The 6,000-nt window shown below is 38.9% G+C and overlaps 1 protein-coding gene across 4 annotated transcripts in view; it reads right to left on the bottom strand.

The window, feature by feature from the left end:
• POLR3B (RNA polymerase III subunit B) overlaps nt 1-6,000 on the bottom strand; it is a 137,037-nt gene that overhangs the window by 46,830 nt on the left and 84,207 nt on the right. The gene's annotated exons all lie outside the window — the stretch shown is intronic.

Below are 6,000 nucleotides of genomic sequence, written 5' to 3'. Positions count from 1 at the left end.
GAGACGGGGTTTCACCATGTTGACCAGGATGGTCTCGATCTCTTGACCTCATGATCCACCCGCCTCGGCCTCCCAAAGTGCTGGGATTACAGGCTTGAGCCACCACGCCTGGCCACATTTTCATATTCTTAACAGTATCTTTCTGAGAGCAAAAGTTTAATTTTGAGAAAATCAATTTTTATACTTTGTACTTTTTTTTTTTGAGATGGAGTCTTGCTCTGTTGTCCAGGCTAGAGTACAGTGGTGCGATCTCAGCTCACTGCAACCTCTGCCACCCAGGTTCAAACAATTCTCCTGCCTCAGCCTCCCAAGTAGCTGGGATTACAGGTACCATGTCTGGCTAATTTTTGTATTTTTAGTAGAGACGGGGTTTCACCATCTTGGCCAGGCTGGTCTTGAACTTCTGACCTAGTGATCCACCCACCTCAGCCTCCCAAACTGCTGGGATTATAGGTGTGAGCCACTGCACCCAGCCTACTTTGTATTCTTTATGTAAAAAAATCTTAGCTTACCTCAAGCTGTGAAGGTTTTCACCTTGATTTCCTTCTTCAAGTGTAATGGGTTTAGCTCTTACATTTAGGGCTATGATACATTTTGTGTTAATTTTTATACTCTATAAGGTAGAAGTTAATGTTCCTTTTTTCCGTATAAGTATACAGACATTTATTTTGGTGAAAAGACTTTACTCTCCATTGGATTGCTTTGACACATTCATTGGAAATCAATTGCCCATAAATGTTTAGGTCTATTTCTGAACTCTTGATTGCAGTTCCATTCACCTATATGTCTACCCTCTGTTAACATCATACTGTATTACTGTAGCTTTATAGTAAATCAAAATCAGGTTGTATAAATCCTCCAATTTATTCTGTGTTTCAAAATTATTTTCAAAAATCTACCCCCGATTCCCTAATGATTTTAACATTCTCAGAGATTCACTCATTCATTCATTTTTGAAACATGACTTACTATATTCCCTACTAATCTGGCACTATGCAAGTCACAAAGGATATACAGTTGACCCTTGAACATGGATTTCAACTGTGAGGGCCCACTCATATATGGATTTTCTTTTGCCTCTACCACCCCTGAGACGGCAAGACCAATCCCTCCCTTCCTCTACACCTCAGCCTACTCAATATGAAGACGATGAGGATAAAGACCTTTATGATAATCCATTTCCACTTAATGAAAAATAAATATATTTTCCTTATGATCTTCTTAATAACATTTTATTTTATCTAGCTTATTTTAATTGTACATATCACATATAAAGTAAGTGCTAATTGACTATGTTATTGGTAAGGCTTCCAGTCAACAGTAGGCTATTAGTAGTTAGCTTTGGAGGAGTCAAAAGGTGTACATGGATTTTCAACTGTGAGAAGAGTTAGTGCTCCTAACTCCTGTGTTGTTCAAGAATCAACTGCAGCACAGGCTGAGAATCCTTAGTCCAAAAATCCAAAGTCCAAAATGCTCCTAAATCAGAAACTTTCTGAGTGCCAACATGATGCCACAAGCGGAAAACTCCACACCTGACCTCATGTAATGGGTTGTAGTCAAAACTCAGTCAAACTTTGCCTCATGTACAAAATTATTAAAAATATATAAATTACCTTTAGGCTATGTGTATTAAGTGCATATGAAACTTAAATGAATTTCGTGTTTAGACTTGGGTCCCATCCCCAAGATAGCTTATTATGTATATGCAAATATTTCAAAATCCAAAAAGTCCAAAATCGGAAACACTCCTGGTCCTAAGCATTTCAGGTAAGGAATATTCAACCTGTAATAAATAATGAAGCTCCTGACTTCAAGGGGCTTATAATTTACATTCTACCAGAAAAGGCAGCCTGATCATGATCCACAATGGACAGGAAAAAAATGAAGGAAGAAGTTAGTTTTGGTTGAGATAAATTAAGTTTTATAGGTAACATTACATAGAAGACACACAAAACCTTTTATATGTTACTCAACAAAACTGGGATTCAGCTTCCTTGTTAGAACAACAACAACAAAAGGTATGTATTATATTTCAAAGGATTATTATTGTGATTTTTTTAAAAAAATGGACGAGGTGCAGTGGCTCATGCCTGTAATCCCAGCACTTTGGGAGGCTGAGGTGGGCAGATCACGAGGTCAAGAGTTCAAGACCAGACTGGCCAACATGGTGAAACCCCACCTCTACCAAAAAACACAAAAATTAGCTGGGCATAGTGGCTCGTGCCTGTAATCCCAGCTACTTGGGAGGCTGAGGTAGGAGAATTGCTTCAACCGGGACCCAGGAGGCGGATGTTGTAGTGAGCTGAGATCATGCCACTACACTCCAACCTGGGCTACAGAGCAAGACCCTACCTTAAAAAAAAAAAAAAAAAAAAAAAAAAAAAAAAAAAAAAAAAAAAAAGGCTGAGCACAATGGCTCACATCTGTAATCCCAGCACTCTGGGAGGCCAAAGCAGGCAGATCACCTGGGGTCAGGATTTCAAGACCAGCCTAGCCAACATGGTGAAACCCTGTATCTACTAAAAATAAAAAATTAAAAAATTAGCTGGGCATGGTGGCATGCATCTGTAGTCTCAGCTACTTGGGAGGCTGAGGCAGGAGAACTCCTTGAACTCAGAAGCAGAGGATGCAGTGAGTTGTGATTGTGCCACTGTACTCCAGCCTGGGTGACAGTGCGATTCCATCTCAAAAAAAAAAAAATAATGTATGTAAAGAATTTGGATACTCAATAAGTGGCAACATTCTTTATGACCAATATTAACAATATTAGTAATAATAAAAACATATATCTTATTACCCTGCAATATCATCCATTTTACCTCCCACTCAAACCTACATACTAAACTTGGTATACTCAATTTTACCACTATACATTCATTGCTAACATTCTAGTCTTAGGAAATACCACATAAGCTTATTCCTAAAATAGCTACAATAATTAAAAAAAAATTTTTAACCAATAGCAGAATTCAAATGGACGAAGAATAAATATGCTAAAAATCAAATCAAACAGGGGAAAGAGGTGTAGAATAAAACAAAATTTTATGTAGATCTTTGTATATTGTGTTTTTAGTGTCTCAAAATTCTCCAGTCTATTTCTAGTACATCTCAGCCTACTGTAAAGTGGGGAACATAAAGGAAGAAACTATTTAGGAATAGAATCTATTGAAAACAAATACAAAAACAGAAGCTGCATTCACTCTTAAGCTTAAAAAAAAAGTCCCAGTAGTTTGGAGTTGAAGGGGGAAGGGGTGGTGAGAAGAAGCCACTGGTGAGGGCTGGGAAGGTCTGTGCTGCATATTCATTAATTGAGCTGATAGTGACTGAAGATCCTTTTACACAGGAGAAAGTGTTCTACTAGAGGACTGTCAACTAATAAATGGGCAGGATATGAAAGTATGGCTCATGTGAACTTGGCATCAGGTGCCAATGAGAGGACACAAAATGTGGCTCCAACACACAGCCCTTGCTGGTAGTGCTGAGTGAGTGACCTGGAGATCCTGCCATTTCCAGATGTCCACCTGACTTCTTGCTGAGCCATGTCACAACAACACACACAGCCACATCCATGGAGAAGTGCTTCTCAGTGGCACAATAAGACACTGTGTGGAAACTCGAACTTTATTAATAATTTCAAGCGCCTAAGATTTAAGAAACACCTTCTGCTGGTGTTTTATAGTGGATTAGCTCTCTCTTACAAACAAGGTAAGGCTTTCCATCTCTGTGATTTGTGCTGGACTTGGTCTCCTTCATAGTGATAGAAAATGACTTTCTCTCATTTCTTCACTATCTTGGGAGGAGTGGGAGGGACAGAAGGGAATGGTAGATAGCAAATTTTCCAGATTGGCTAGAATATTTAGTGAATTAATTCTGAGCTACTATCTTCCATGTTATACATGGAGCAGCAGACAGATGAATAGCAAGAAAAATATTATTTTAGAAAATCCACATAGAATTTCTGAATTTAAATAATCTTCAGTAATGGCTCATAGTAAAAATGGGATAGAGCGTGAGTTTCAGTTATCAGCTGTCAAGACTGCAAGGAATTCAAACGATCCAGAGAAGTTCTACTCAAAGTGCAAAGTCTGCGTTTCAGACCTGGCTATCTGCTGTGGATTTTCTCCCTCAGCCGACCTTTTTCCTTTTGTCATTTTTCATGCAGCCTTTGCTCAATACTTCTGAAGCTATTTCAGTGTCCACAGAGAAATGCTGCCGTGTTATATGCCAACTCTAAATGTACTTTTATCTCACTGCTTTTCTTTCCAGTCAGGTGTTTTATAATAACAAACAGTAACAAAGGCTTTTTTTTATTACTTAAAATATTCAGTGGCTTTTGTCTTCCTAGCGTCAGCAGTAACGTCAGAGGATTGTATCCAAGGAGCTAAATGTGCAGGACCCAGGGTCAGAGCAGCTGAATACACCAACCTCAGAAAACACAGACAATGAATTGCAAATGACACTCAAAACAAAACGAGAAAAAAAACCTTCACACAGAAAACTACAAAAGAACTCTACAGACACTGAATTGGCTTTCTGTACACACTGATCCTGCTTAACTGTGTGTGGTAACTAACCAAACGCTTCAGATACTCATGGCCGCATATAAAGGGTTTTTCTTTATTTTGTGTGTGTGGGGGGAGAGGCGTTATAAATATAAAAATATTTCTTTCCTTCAAGTCTATTCTTTATTTTTTAAAAAGCTTCACTACGGGGAGATAGCTGCAGCTCTTTCTGTTTCGATCTTCAAACACACTAAAGAGTGGCATTAGCGATGAAGTGATTAGTCTTCCGTTAATTCTGCTGAAGGTTCTACACAAAAGGTATATTGTTTCAGCTGGGATTCACATCATGAAACAAAATGGTTTGGTAAACCCAATAGAAGTGATAGCCCTTTCATGACACACAGGGTTCAGTACTGTATATTTCAACTTGTTAGCAAGTCAGAAGCACAAGCGGGAAATCAGCCTACACTGCTACTGAGGATGAATGGGAAAGGCTAAATTGATGAGCTACTGTTTAGATTTTCCCACTGGGAATTATTCTCAACTGTCCAGGCATTACATCATTCAGGTAAATGGCAGCAGGACAAAATGCTTTTTATTTCTTTGTAGCTAACCACAGGGCAATATAAAAACTTGAAAAGAAATATATCTACTCTCTATCCATAATGAAGAAATAGGGTTTCTTAATTGCCAACCTATGGTCAGTTGCAGCTGGTTGTTGGTAACTGAGGAGCTAAATGCATTCTGGTTGTCACCCAAAGGCAATGAAAACGCTTCCCTCTCTACATTTTTATAGTTTCTTTATGAAGCTCTTTGAATCATACTTTAAATCAAAGACAACAATCATATTGGTGTGACGGGCATATATGAAAATAAAATTTACCAAATACATCAGGATTTAAATGATTTTTAAAAACATTTCAGGCCAGGTGTGATGGTTCCTGCCTGTATCCTACCACTTTGGGAGGCCGAGGTGGGTGGATCACCTGAGGTCAGGAGTTCGAGACCAGCCTGGCCAACATGGAGAAACCTCGTCTCTACTAAAAATACAAAATTAGCCAAGCATGGTGGTGTATGCCCATAATCCCAGCTACTTGGGAGGCTGAGGCAAGAGAATCACTTGAACCTGGAAGGTGGAGGTTGCGATGAGCCAAGATTGCACCATCGCACTCAAGCCGGGGCAACAAGAACAGAACTCCATCTCAAAACAAAATTTTTTTTTCAAAAAGCTTTATAGTAAAACTTTTTTTTTTTTTTTTTTTTTTGGCAGGGTCAGGGAGCACTGGTTTTCTCTCCATATTACCTTCAAGATAAAACTCAAATTCCTCAACATATGACACCTCCCTTGCACACCTTTGTACTATGCTACACTAGGAAGCCACACCAAAGTACCAAAACCTCTTATGCTATATACTTGGTCACACTTCCATACCTTCAAAAGTACTCAGTCTTCCAAAACTCAGCTCAGCTCTATCCTTCAGAAACAACCCACTCTCAC

This window comes from Cebus imitator, unplaced genomic scaffold, assembly GCF_001604975.1.
Source record: "Cebus imitator isolate Cc_AM_T3 unplaced genomic scaffold, Cebus_imitator-1.0 Scaffold8, whole genome shotgun sequence".
In the NCBI taxonomy this organism is placed as follows: Eukaryota; Metazoa; Chordata; class Mammalia; order Primates; family Cebidae; genus Cebus; species Cebus imitator.
Note: the sequence above shows the minus strand (reverse complement) of the source record. Positions and strands in the feature narration are given on the sequence as shown.